Source organism: Nannospalax galili, unplaced genomic scaffold, assembly GCF_000622305.1.
Source record: "Nannospalax galili isolate Female #2095 unplaced genomic scaffold, S.galili_v1.0 scaffold329, whole genome shotgun sequence".
Lineage (NCBI taxonomy): Eukaryota > Metazoa > Chordata > Mammalia > Rodentia > Spalacidae > Nannospalax > Nannospalax galili.
The window spans coordinates 183,287-196,442 of NW_008360321.1; the positions used below are offsets into that span (position 1 = coordinate 183,287).

The 13,156-nt window shown below is 42.7% G+C and overlaps 1 protein-coding gene across 2 annotated transcripts in view; it reads right to left on the bottom strand.

Annotated features, from left to right (window-relative positions):
* LOC103727363 (glutathione S-transferase) overlaps positions 1 to 11,855 on the bottom strand; it is a 33,109-nt gene extending 21,254 nt beyond the window's left edge. Inside the window, exon 1 of one of the 2 annotated variants that reach the window (XM_029559744.1) lies at positions 11,707 to 11,855. The gene's annotated coding sequence lies outside the window, so the exon portion shown is untranslated. Of the gene's footprint in view, positions 1 to 11,591 lie in introns of both variants that reach the window. The other variant, XM_008825204.3, reaches the window with a different exon arrangement.
* Positions 11,856 to 13,156: the final 1,301 nt, after the last annotated feature.

The window sequence follows — 13,156 nt, forward strand, 5'->3', positions numbered from 1 at the left end:
ATCGTGAGAATTGGCCTGTATGAAAACTTGTCACATCGAGAAATGTATACATTTAGCTAGTACCATGTTCCTGATCATCATTTTGAGATGTCCTAAACTTGAGACAGCTTTTTAATCTTTCCCTTCTCTAACCTTGGTCTCCAGACAATCACTTTCTCCCTTGACCAAAACTTTTGGCTGGATCCTAGCCTCTAAAGGCTGAACCCTAACAATTATGATTTCACCATCCTTTGATATCTGCTGACTCATTTTGGGAAACCTCTATCACTGTGCAATATTCATGGACTGCGTTCAGTTCAGTAAGGACATTCGTCTAGATCTGCCACCAAATTTCCCCTTCCCTCATCTCCACATGACACTCCCATATTGATAATGTCAGTGTATTTGCCCGAGGCTCAGCCTGCCATTAGTCATGATCCCCTTGCCAGTGTCTTAAATCCTTCCTGTGTTTTCTATTGAGGTAAGAACAGAAAATATACTGCACAAGGCTCTCTTTGCCTTTCATAGAGATTGTGTTTGGTGGCATTGTACTAGAGAACAGCTCTAGTCTGCACTTTCACCCCATCAGTGTCCATAGCGGGCATTTGCTGGAATAGCAAACTGCCACTGTTTTCGAGAAGGAAAGAACAAAGAGAGTGAAATGCCTGTAGGTTCTATTATTTTAAGATGAAAAATAAAAGTTTGCTGAAATGACTGATTATAAAATGGAAAAGAAAATTACCTGGTAACCTTACCAGTTTACACGAACCATAAACAGGAACAAAGCAGTTTTTCTGATATACTGTAGGCCCCTGGTTTCTTGGTATGTTTAGTTCATCTTTGTAACTTTGTTGGGTTTTGTTTGTTTGTTTTGTTTCTGAGACAGAATCTCATGTAACCCAGGCTGGCCTCAAATTCACTATATAGCCAAGGCTGGCCTTGAGCTCCTGATCCCCCTGCCTCTACCTCCCCTGAGATTACAGGTATGCACTGCAATGAGTGTATTAGTTTACTTTCTATTGCTGTGATGAAAGCACTATCTATTAACCATGGTATCTAAAAAAGTAGTTACGAAGATTTTATGTATTTCTATGTTGACATAATCTGGTTCTAAACCTTGATTCTGTCTGATAGAAGCTCTGCCATCCCAACAGAATCAGCTGAGATCACTAAGCCTTAGCTTTTCATCTGTAAAACAGGGGTAGAGTGTTTTCCTAAAAAGGATATTGGAGATTCAAGTGACTTGGCACACTTTAATCAAGTAAGAAATAGCAATGGTATTTTCAGCAGCTATTTTAATAATTGATTCCACTATGGTAACAAAGTCAGGAATTTAGGGTTTCTAGCATGTTCTGTAAAATAGTTTATCACTCCTACATGGTCACACAGGTCAGGCTGTAGAGACAGTAAGGTGGTATGTGTCAGAAGTTTATAGTGCTCTGCAAGAGTCATGACAGGAAGGTGGCCAAGGTGGTATGGAGTGGGTAAGTATGATGTTTCTGGTGAGGCTGAAAGGGATGGACGGGACTATAGTCATCAGCCTTGTACATAGAGAACTCAAAAAGTCTGAGCAAAGGTCCAACACAGGATCAGCAGCCTTGGGTCTGTCCTACTTCCTCCTCCTGTGCTAAAGGCACCTTACCCAGGGGCTTGTAATACATCCCTGAACCACAAACGTCTGACTTCTGGATGATAATGAAACCAGGGTGTCATTTATGAGAAAAAACAATGCACATAGCTACAAAGAACAGGGCCTGTCTGCATCTGCAACCTATATCACAGGTGGGAAGCCTAGGGAGAGAACAGGCAGCTGTGAAGACAACAGCTGTAGGTAGGCTCTGACCCCTCCTATATGGTCAGCTGCAGAGCTAGACCAGGGAGAGTGAGCCATATTAGGTTTTAGTTTATGTAGTCACTGGCCCAGATAATGTGGACATGTATTGTGTTCCCAGGTTTTGCCATAGACAACTGCCCATATCTTAAAATTCAAAGGCCTGAGAGAGAAGACAAACTTTAAGTACACAAGGCTTCAAGGAGCCCAAAGGCCTCCCTCACAGCATTAGCTCACAGCCAAATCAAGTAACTATCAAGAGCATTACAGAAATAACAAGTTTTTTATGTTAAAGTATCTAGCAGAGCCTACACAACCTAGCTGATGAGAAAATCTAAACAAAATGTCAGTTATAGTTCAACGCTGACAATTGTGAAGATGTGTTTACTTCATCAACACTTTTTTTAAACTGGCTGTATTTACCAAAGGTTTATTAAGTCCCATGAACAAAAGTCATTTAGATTAACTACTATATTTAACTTTAAGAGGATAATTTTATTTCATTTTACTTTTAAGACAGTATCTCACTATATAGACCCCTGGCTGGCCTCAAACTCTCAGAGATCTGCCTATCTCAGCCTCCCAAGTACTGAGATTAAAAACTTGTGCCACCCCACCCAGCTACTTTTTATTTTCTCAGTGCCTAATTTCTTTAAACAAATCAAAAAAGCTTTTATAAGTACATTGTAGAAAAGCATCACACACATTTATAAAATACATATATAGACACACATACATGAACAGAAATCGATTTTATGCTGTTATCTATGAAACTTATAGCCATGTCTCAGATCCATCATTTAAAATTTATTACTTGAGCTTGGCAAATGTTTAGAGTTGTATTTTTAGATTTATTTCTCATTTGAAGCATACAGTTCATTTCAGCTCTGCTCATAAATCAGGAAATAAACAGAAAAAAACTACAGTCAAAAAAATTGTTACTAACCTTTCTGGAGGCAAAAGAATCTTCTGAGGACAGGAATTTAGAGATTGTCTGGTACAGTTGGGGATGAGTGGGAACTCTAAGACAGTATATGTAGAAATCTAATTTCATTTCTGACCTAACTAATGAATTATAGTCAATCTGACCATAGGAATTTTATTATTTCACCATATGTAGTTTTTAAAAGTTTATCAGCTTCACAATAGCTACTGTCAATATTTAAGTAATTCACTGTTTCAAAACTCCCTAAGTACAGATTTACATGTATATACTGTATATACCTGCTTTAGTTAACCTTTAAAGTGTTTCTGATTCTTTCTAAATTTGTCTCATTCAAATGAGGCTTCCTCTGGTTTCCAAGCCACAGAATCACATTCACCACAGGATGCTGCTAAACATTGTTTGGGGGTCTTGAACCCAGAAATCACAGTCTCACAGTGGAGCCAAAACAATTCGTCACTAACACAATCCAGGAAACCTGAGCCTCTCCTAGACAAAGATCAACTGAGTCTCCTGCTTCAACTCCACAGTAGAGTTTAGAAGTGAGAAATGAAGGTAAGAAGAAAGAAGCATAGTTCCACAACTCCTTCCCAGAGACACAAATGTGGAGATCTTGGTCAAGTACACCAATGTGGAGATCTTGATCAGGTACACCTATGTGGGGCTCTTGATCAGCTGTACCTCTGTGGAGACCTTAGTCAGGACCCAGTCCTCCCTGTCTTATTCCTTGCACACTGCTCCTGTGCATTCATTGCTCTGGTGTTGTTTTCTGTCAGATGCTCAAGGTGAAATCTTTAAATGAACAAACAAAAATAATACAGGAAAATGAAACTGGACTTAAAGATAGAAAAAAATACAAAATGCAAATCATGGGGCAATCCAAACCAGCTTTTCCCATTAGAGGTAAAAGTAGGGCTGGTGGTGAAAGGGGACCATTATCCTTAAGCTAACCTTGAACTTTTGGGGTATTGGAGGGTTCGTTCCTTTGTTTCCTTTTCCTTTCCTTTCGAGAGTGGGGTGGGGTTGTTTTTGTTGTTTTGTTTTTTCTAATATTTCATTTATTATTTTTATTTTATGTGTATATGTGTATTGCCTGCATATGTGTAAGTGCATCCATTGTTGTGCAGAGCCCACAGAGATCAAAAGAGGGCGTCTGATCCCCTGGAGCTGGAGTTATGGACAGTTGTTAGCTACCATGTGGGTTCCTAGGATTCTAACCCGGGCCTTCTGCAAGAAGAGCTGGTCTTAGCCACTGAGTCATCTCTCCAGCCCCTGGTTTTTGTTTTTAGGGTGGGGTACTTTTTTGTTGATTGTGGTGGCAGTTTGTTTGTTTGTTTGTTTGGCTTTTTGAGACAAGATCTCAGGTCCCAGGCTAAATGATAGTTACTAGATAGTCCAGGCTGGCCTCCACTTTATGTTTTAGCATCTGGAGTAATGAGATTTCAGGTATGAGCCTTCATGCCTGGCTTGAACTTTTGAAACTGATAGGTAAAAACCTTCACTCTAACTCAGCATGTGAACAAACTAAAACCTAAGTTATAACTATATTTTTAGATAAATAACTGGACTTCAACATGCACAAACAAATCAGATTTGACCAATGACAGGCAACCACCTGAGTAGATCATGCCCAAGTAAGGCCAATGGCTCCTTATACCGTGGACAAATAAGCCAGAGCCAGTCAAACTGCGTTTTTCTTGACTTTGCTGGAGCAGGGGGTGGGGTCACAAAGTTCACTGTTCAGACTGCTGAGTCACTCTCTAAATCTCTTCAGGTTCAAATTGCTGCCCAATTCATGAGTCATTTTTTTTTTCTTCTTCTGTGCTAAAGATTGAAGCCAGGGGCTTGCATATATTAAGAAAACACTACCACTAATCTACAACCCTAGCCCAGGAATCATTTGGTGCTCAAATAAACTCTTTTAAATCCAATTTGTTTGAACTGTTCTGCTAAAGGCAGCATTTGCAAAGAGGAAGAGAAAACCAGAAAGTTGGAGCCGATGCTGAGGATGGGAAATCAGATGGATAAAGACTTGTTCAAACAAACTGAGGAACGGCAAGGACACACCTGGGACAATGGAGTCACAGACTAGAACATTGACTACAAGGCAAAAGGAGCCTTACATCTGAGTCTTCTGAGTTAAAGACAAAACAAAGGGCTGGGGAGATGGCTCGATAGACAAAATGCTTGCTGCATAAGCAGGAAGACCCGTGTTTGGTCCCTAGCACCCACATAAAGAGCTAGGTGTAGCAGCATGCACCCATAGTCCAAGCTCTGGAAGGCAAAGTCAGGAGGTCCCAGGAGCTCCTGGCTAGCCAGTATAGCAAATCAGTGCATTCCAGGTTCAGTGAGAGACCCTGTCTCAAGCAATAAGGCAGAGAGTGGTCTAAGAAGCCACTCAGCATTGACCTCTGGCCTCCACATGCACATGTACACACACACAGACACACAGACAAACACATACACACAGACACAGACACAGACACAAACATAAAACAATCCTCTTAGATAGAATGTACCTCAAATTTCCTTAGATTCTATGTATGACTCAAAATAAGAGTCTAAAAGCTCATATAGGAGGCCTTGCAAAAGAAAATGTGTTCATCAAATTTACCTCATTGTACCAAAATACATGAGATAATTAACTTTTACTTCACTGTTTTGAAAATTCTAGTCTAACACTGGTCAGTTCCATTGCTTTTGGTCTGTGGTGGTACGTTTATGGTGTAAGTGCACCTCAAGGCCAAGAAACAAAAGAGCGAAGAGGAAGGGCTAGTGTCCACTATCCCCTTCAAGATCACACCCCAAATAACCTGAAGACCTTTCACTTGGCCCCACCTCTTCTCTCCACATACACCTCCTCCCCAGTAGTGCGATGGCTAGAGACAAAACTTGTAGTATATAATACTCTGGGGGACACTAATGGGCTAAGCCATAGGAAGGGCTAAAAGTCATAAAGGACTAGCGGTCTTGGTCTTTCCAGTATATACACCCAAATATTAGATTCTGTGGTGAAAGAAGTGGTAATGCTTTACTCAGGGCTGAAAATAGATCACCTGCTACCAAAAGGTGTGGAGGAAGCCTGGAGTCCAGCTCTTCAATGTGGTAGAGGAGTAACCAGGTTAACGTAACTCTGCTTGGTCTGTTGCAAACAAGGTAGTCATGGCTCTTTAACACCTGCAGATTTCTAGGAGTCAGATGATGACTATATGCACATTCAGACCAGGGACCCTGAGTTTCCAAGAGCTCCTCAGCCCAACTCTCCCCACTGTAATTAAGACCATGAAGTACAATCACAGGCAGAATTCTAGAATGGAGATTTTATTGATTTTTTAAAATCAGATATAACTGGTACAACTGTTGGTCACTGTCTACTTTTCTATGATGGGGTCCCTGGTTGCTCACTAGTACTCAAGAAGGCTCACCCACATGACTAATGCCCCATGGAGAAGCTGGAACTACGCTCCTGCCACCCTCTGAACTGATATCTCAGGAAAAGGTATATCACTCACCTTTTCAAAGGCATGGAAAAACTGTTCTGCCTTTAATCAAAGCAAGTTTGGCATCTTTTGGTCAGAACAATCATTCATTTCAAATATGATAAGCACTTCTCCACATATATTAATTAATCCCCAAAGACAAAAACAACCAGTCTCTCAAGCTTTGTGTCCTGGGTTTCATAATTTAAAAAGGCATTTACCTTTACTAAATGGAATATGTATGTGACTTATATGTAGGTTACACAGCTAATCCTTAGAAATCTATCTACTGGGATGAGTGACATTCCTAGCAACAAACAAATATGGGGATATTTTAATCTTCTGGGCCAAGTATAGCTGGAGTGTAAATTGGTAGAATCACCACTAGAAACCACTGACACTATGCCTAGGATTTGCTGTGTCTCCTGGGATTTGGTGTATAGACATTGTGATCCACAAACAATAAAAACCTGCCTGCCAGGTAAACTCCAGACAAGGCCCAAACTTTCCTTTACACTTTAACGCCTGCAACACCTTCTTTTCCTCAACCCACAAAAAAGTCAACACTTGTACCCACTATCCTCTACACCTTGGCCCCAGCCTCTGCCCTCAAATACTTCTCCATCAACCCTCTGGAATGTGTCATCAGATGCAGCGAGTGGTTCTGCCTCCTCTACATTCCTTTGCTTTTGCAACTCCATCTTTCAAAGCCTTCATATTTGTGTGAATATTTATCTTTCCATCCTCCCCACAATGCACAGCAAAAGAAGTGTTACATGGATTTTGCTTGGTACTTGAAATGAGGATTCACTTTGACTATCTGCTTTGTACCAACTTCGCTGTGGCAGAGACAGACATTCTTAATCAGTGGTAAATCATTAAACATGATGATAGAACCCTGGCCCAAAACTAACTGCATGCCATGGCATCCTGTAGTACACCACAGATCACTTGAAGCATATCCAGTGTGAGATATTCCAATGAAGCCCTGCCCTGGGTTATCCAAGATCCAGCAGGAAGCAAGATGGTTACAGGTTGGCAATAAACTACTAGCCTTGAGCTGGCTGCTAATGTAAAGGTTTTGTCCCTCCCTCTTCCCAGGTCCCCCTAAGTGGGGGAAATAGATGAGATGTGTATAGTTCCTTGGATTGTTAAATTCTACAATTACTGGTGTACTTTAATATCTTACTTTTTTAAAACATCTATTTTCTTCCATGGGGAAAAAGTTGTTTGTAAATATGAGGGATGGGAATGGTGTATGAAGTTTCCTGTTCCTTTGGGTGGGGGGTGCTACTGGAGAGTGAGCCCAGGGTCTTGTACATTCTAGGCAAGCATACTACCACCGACCTACACCCTTGGCCATCTTGTGCCTTCTTTCAGTTTTCTCACTGCTTCTCCTTTAGGTAAACCAGACTGGCTCAGAACAGAACAGGTGTTAAGCTTATCTTGGAGTCACTTAGAACTTACTATAAACCAGGCGTGGTAGTTCATGTTTGTACTCTCGGCACTGAGAGCTTGAGGCAGGTGGATTTCCAGGAATTCAAGGGCCAATCTTGGCGAGCCAAAGCTACAGAGTGAAACCCTCCCTCAAATAAAACAAAACAAAATACAACAAAAATCCTTATTGAGAGGTCACAGAATAGGAAGCAACACACAAAGACCCCACATCTGGAAAAGAACTAACCCAGGAGACCTCATCTGTGCCAGCAAAGTGACTCCAAGGGGCATAACATAAAGGAAGGAGCTGTGTTCAAAACCATCTGCTGAGTGAATGACAGATAAAGACAGTAACAAGGGTAACAAAGAAGATCATGCTTTTGGGTAACTACCACGTGACAGGCCCTCTTCCATCTCATATCATCCCAATCACGACCCAAACTTCATGAAGGAAATGCTATTGCAATCAGTATTTTCCAGATGAGGAAACTGAGGCACAGAGAAGGCAAGTGATGCCCTAACTTTACACAGCACAACCAAGATATCAGTTTCAGGCATGTGTCACTCCTCAACACTATGCAATACCATCCAGAACTGGATTACTTGGAGGAACAAAGTGAATAAGCAAATGAAATTGATGCTGTTCAGAGGTCTCCACTGTGGATTCTTCTACTTGGCTCACACCTTGAAATTGTGACCACTGGACATCACCTTCCATCTGGTGACTCACCCTCTTCTGCCCCAGGGGCATCTCACAGGAATAATAATATTTATTACTGTGGTACCATGTATATTGGCTTCAAGCTTTCTAGCTGTGCAAAATTAGGTACATTCCTTAATTGCTCTGTAACTCAGTTTCTCCACCTTTACAAAAGGAAAATAAAAGTATCTAGCTCACAGGGCTACTGTGAAAATTAAATGAATTAAAATACTAGAAGAGTGCCTGACACATACTGGGCATTCAATAAATATCAGCTCTTCTAGGCACAGAAAGACAAATACCACATGTTCTCACTTATATATGGACTCTAACAAGCTGATTGCATAAAAGTTACCAAACTCTCTAAGTTGTGTGGGGAGGGTGAGGATGGTTAAAAGGAACAGTGGTGCACTGCCTAGGATGAACAATTTCTAGCATTCCACAGCACAGCGGGATAACTGTGGTTGGCAACATGATGTATTTCAAAATAGCTAGTATACAGGATTTTGGATGCTCCTAGCATAAAGAAATGATAAATGTCAGAGGTGATAGCTATGTCAATTACTTTGATCTGAATAAATACTGATGCTGTATTGAAATGCCACATTCTATTCTAAAAATATACATAATTAAAATGTGCCAATTAAAAATAAAGGCATATTTTTGGTGTGGTGGTGCTTGCCTTTAATCCCAGTCCTCAGGACATAGAGACAGGCAGATCTCTTTGAGATCAAGGCCAGCCTGGTCTATATAGTGAGTTCCAGGTGAACTGGGGTGACGAAGACCTTGTCAAATAAAACAAAAATAAATAAAAATAAAGGTACGTTAGCTTTTGCAGTAATAATAGTCTTTCGTTGTTCTATCCATTGTTAAGGTCATTATTCAGTACAATGAGGTAGAGAGTGAATTTGTTATTCAGGTATTCAAAGAATCATATCGTGTCACAACTGATATTTAAACTTCTTTGTTCAAGGCAGTCAAATTCAAGGGAAAGGCCACAAACACAGGCTCGTCTATGCTTCCAAAACTCAGAGGACAGGTATCTAATGAGCTTCAGAGCCTAAGCAGGGATGTTCAGGGGATGCAGGGCCCCACCTGGGATCTTGGGGGAAAACAGGAATAAACATAGTGAACAAGGGCTGGAGAGATGTACTCAGCAGTTAAGAAAGAGCACTGGCTGTTCTTGCAGAGGACCCGAGTTCAATCCCAGCACTCACAAGGAGGCTAACAACAGTCCATAACTCCGGTTCCAGGGTATCTGATACCCTCTTCTGACCTTCATAGGCATTGAATGACATGAGTGCACTTACATACATGCAGGCAATACACTTATACACATCAACAAATAAAATGTCAAAAGAAAGCATAGTAAACAAGTTTTCCAGGCATAAGAACAAACATGCAAAGGCCTTGAGGGGTCAGAAAGCAAGGCGTGTTCTCAAAATAAAATACCGAGGGCCTGAGAAAGGAGCACCTAGTGAGAGACACAAGGCTGCAGATGCACACCAGCCCTGCAAAACCAGTCTGTGGTTCTTGCCCTAAAGTCAGTGGGGGGTCAAAGAAGCAGCCCTCACAATCAGGTTTAGATCCCAAGTGTTTCCTGGCGGCAGCAGAGGAAGATGAATTCAGTAAAGCAGGGAGATAAATCCGGAGATGGCTGTAGTAAACTAAGCAAGAACTTAGTCGATGATGGGATCCCACTCTAGAGAAATAGCAATAAACATGGAGGCAGATGAATTTGATAGAGTCAGGAGTTAGAACTAACAGTATGGAGGTAGGGAGAGATGGGCAGGGAAGTTGTAAGGATGACTCTCTCCTAGGTCTCTGACTTGGACCTCCAGGAGAGGTAGGGGTGGCCGAGTCTTCACGCTTCTCCTGAGTCAGCTCTGGGCAGCAGCAGGTATATGGCGGGGAAAGAAGGACAGGACTCATGGAATACTGTCTGAGGTGCCAAGGCAGCCAAGAAGACACCATTGCTTATAGATTCTGAGGCTGGTAAGATAGACCATTCACAGCTGGGCTTGATAAAGGCAAGCCCATGTTCCATTCATTTCTGGCCTGCTCATAGTTAGTACCAACCACACTGCCCTGCAGGAGGTAGGTACTAAGTAAATACTGAATGGATGAATGAGGGAATGAATGAGCTCATGGTGGGGCAAAAGAACTAAAAATATTCAGTAACTGCTCTACAATTCCCATGGGCTGTCTGATCACCCCCAGCTATATTGCCAGGAACCCAACAGCTCCTTCATCTCCACAGAGAAGTAAGTGTTAAAGGAGGCAAAAATCAATCTATTTTAACCCTGGCAAAAAGCTTCTGTGTTCACTTAGAAAATTCAGAGAAAATTCAGTCGTCTCTTCAGCTGCTTCTACACGGCCAGATCCAGTTGCTCAGACCATAAGGAAACTTTCCTTCCTTTCACATGTACATGACCGCCTGTCAACCATCGAGGACCCTGTTGAGATGCACGGAAAGACAACCCCTGCTGCCTAGTGGACCCCTAAACCAGCGTACCTCCCACGTCAACCCTGTCCAGCAGGAAGTAGAAAGATGACAACGGCCCCCCCATCCTATAACACAAAAGTCTAGAATATTAGGGTTCCAAACAGCAGCAGTTTCTCCCCTCCCCAACAGGGACCTATGGACTTTTGAAGCCTGAAAAAAGGAACTGAGCTGATAAGCACCTTGGCCTTTGAAGTCAAGGGAAACAAACTCTGCTGAGAAGCAGCCTGCCTTTCCTCTGATCTCCAAAGACAAGATAAGCAGATTCTACCTGTTAACCAGAGATTTTAGAAGCTGTTCAACACAGCAGCTTTTCCCTTACCTTAAGAGGAAAAAAGTAAACACTTCCAGACCCAGATCCTGCCTGGCAGACTGAACAGAGCCAGGTTTACAAGCCCTGCTTTTCCTGCTTCCCCTTGGTTGATTTTTTCCCCAAAACTACCACCCCTTCTGCACCCTGAAGCCCCCATATATAAGTCCCAGCTCACAACCCGTGAGCTGACATCTTTCCCTTCCCCGAGGGAAACGTGTCCCATGTGAAATAAAGCTGTATGCTGCTGAGAGTTCTATCTGGGCCTCGGTGCCTCATCCTCCATTCAATCGCTCTCCACCCCAAACTTTTACCTATCAGTAAGGAGGGCTGACGCTTAGCAAAGATCCTTTTATCTTGCCAGAAAATAGAGGGCAGGAAAGTTTCCTTTACAGGATGCACAGCTCACCTGCAGCCCCAAGCCCTTCCTACAGCTGGAGAAGAGGGAAATCAGAGGCAGGCAAGCGCAGTACCACACTCGGGAAGCTGTGTCACCGCTGGCGCACTCCTGCTCCACTGCCCACCTTCCTGCACACAATACGGGCTCCTCTTCCCAGCTGCTGCAGCGCGCATGTGCCTCTTTCTGCTTCTTCCCTACGTCCTGCCCTACCTAGGAACCCCGGTGCAACTCTGCTGCAGTGGGAACCAAGATCCTGAGCACTCGCTCCTCTGCCCCGCCTGTGCTTGGTCCCTGAGTTCTGACCGAGGCCTGCTGCCTCCTGCAGGGCTGACTGACACCTGCAGTGCTTTGATAGGGTTTAGCCAGGATCCCCGAAGCTGGAAAGATTTTTAGCAGAGAAAAAGTTTGTCCTTCAAAGAACACCTATGTAACCTCTAATGACGCCAAACACTTCATATGCTGTCTACAGACTGTCCCCCTTTTCAGTGGAGCAGCTAACAACGTTCTGGAAGATGAAATAAGACCTCCAAAGTCAGATTCCAACTTCATACAGTCTCAAAACCTGAGCAACCGTCCATCACACTATGGGGTCATATAGATGTGGTTGTGATATCAAGCTCCTGCTTTAACACTGTCAGATCAGATTGCCAGGCTTAGATATCTGGAAGGAATGGTATTAGAACTCCAGAGTTGGAAAGCACTTTCGATCTTGCTTGTCCTTGGTAATCTGTGCGGGGCGGGGGAGGGGCGGGGGAACCACCTACTAACTTGAAACTGTGCCTCCCGGTAAATTCTCCTGTCACTCCAATTTTACCTTCTAGACTAAATACAATGTCTATGGCAGACCCTTTTCCTTACACAACGGCTGTCCACGGATTTGAAGAAAGTTCTTGGATTCTGTGAGGTTGGGAATAATAGAATTCCCCAGAACACAAAAGAACTTAACATATACATTAAATCCTGTGAAATTTGTTTGCTGAACCTATTCTCTGCACATAAAAGAATTTCATGGAAGTAACATGACTGTGTCTTGTCATGAGAGATCTACATTGGTCCTAAGGTGTTAACCAAACAAGGGAAGAGTCACAGGACAATTGGCTGTAAGACACAGGGACATGGAAGCAGTGGTGTCCTGGTTTGCCCCTGAGTTCTCCCAGCTCTCCTTCCGACCCCCTGCTGTGCAGTCGTCATCCCAGCCTTCTCACTCTCCTGACTGCCAGAACACTTTCTCTATTCAGAATAAAACTAAAACCCTCTCGGAAAGCTTTATAATTCCCATTATATGGCCTAGGTAAACGTTTGCCATTTGTACTTTAGCACTGAAACTGAAGGGTTTTTGTTTGGTCAGTGCTGGGATTTGAACACAGTGCTTTGTGCACTCCAGCACTTAGGGATTCACCAAGATACACCCTAAGGCCGAGCAGTAGGGTTAATGCTATGGTTCAGAGTAGATGCTCTGAGATTTCTGCTACTTAACTATCAAAAGATAGAAACAGCCTCAACATACGCCTATTCAATTACATTTCAACCCAACCTAAAATAACATCTCTTTATATGACATTGGAATGCCATAG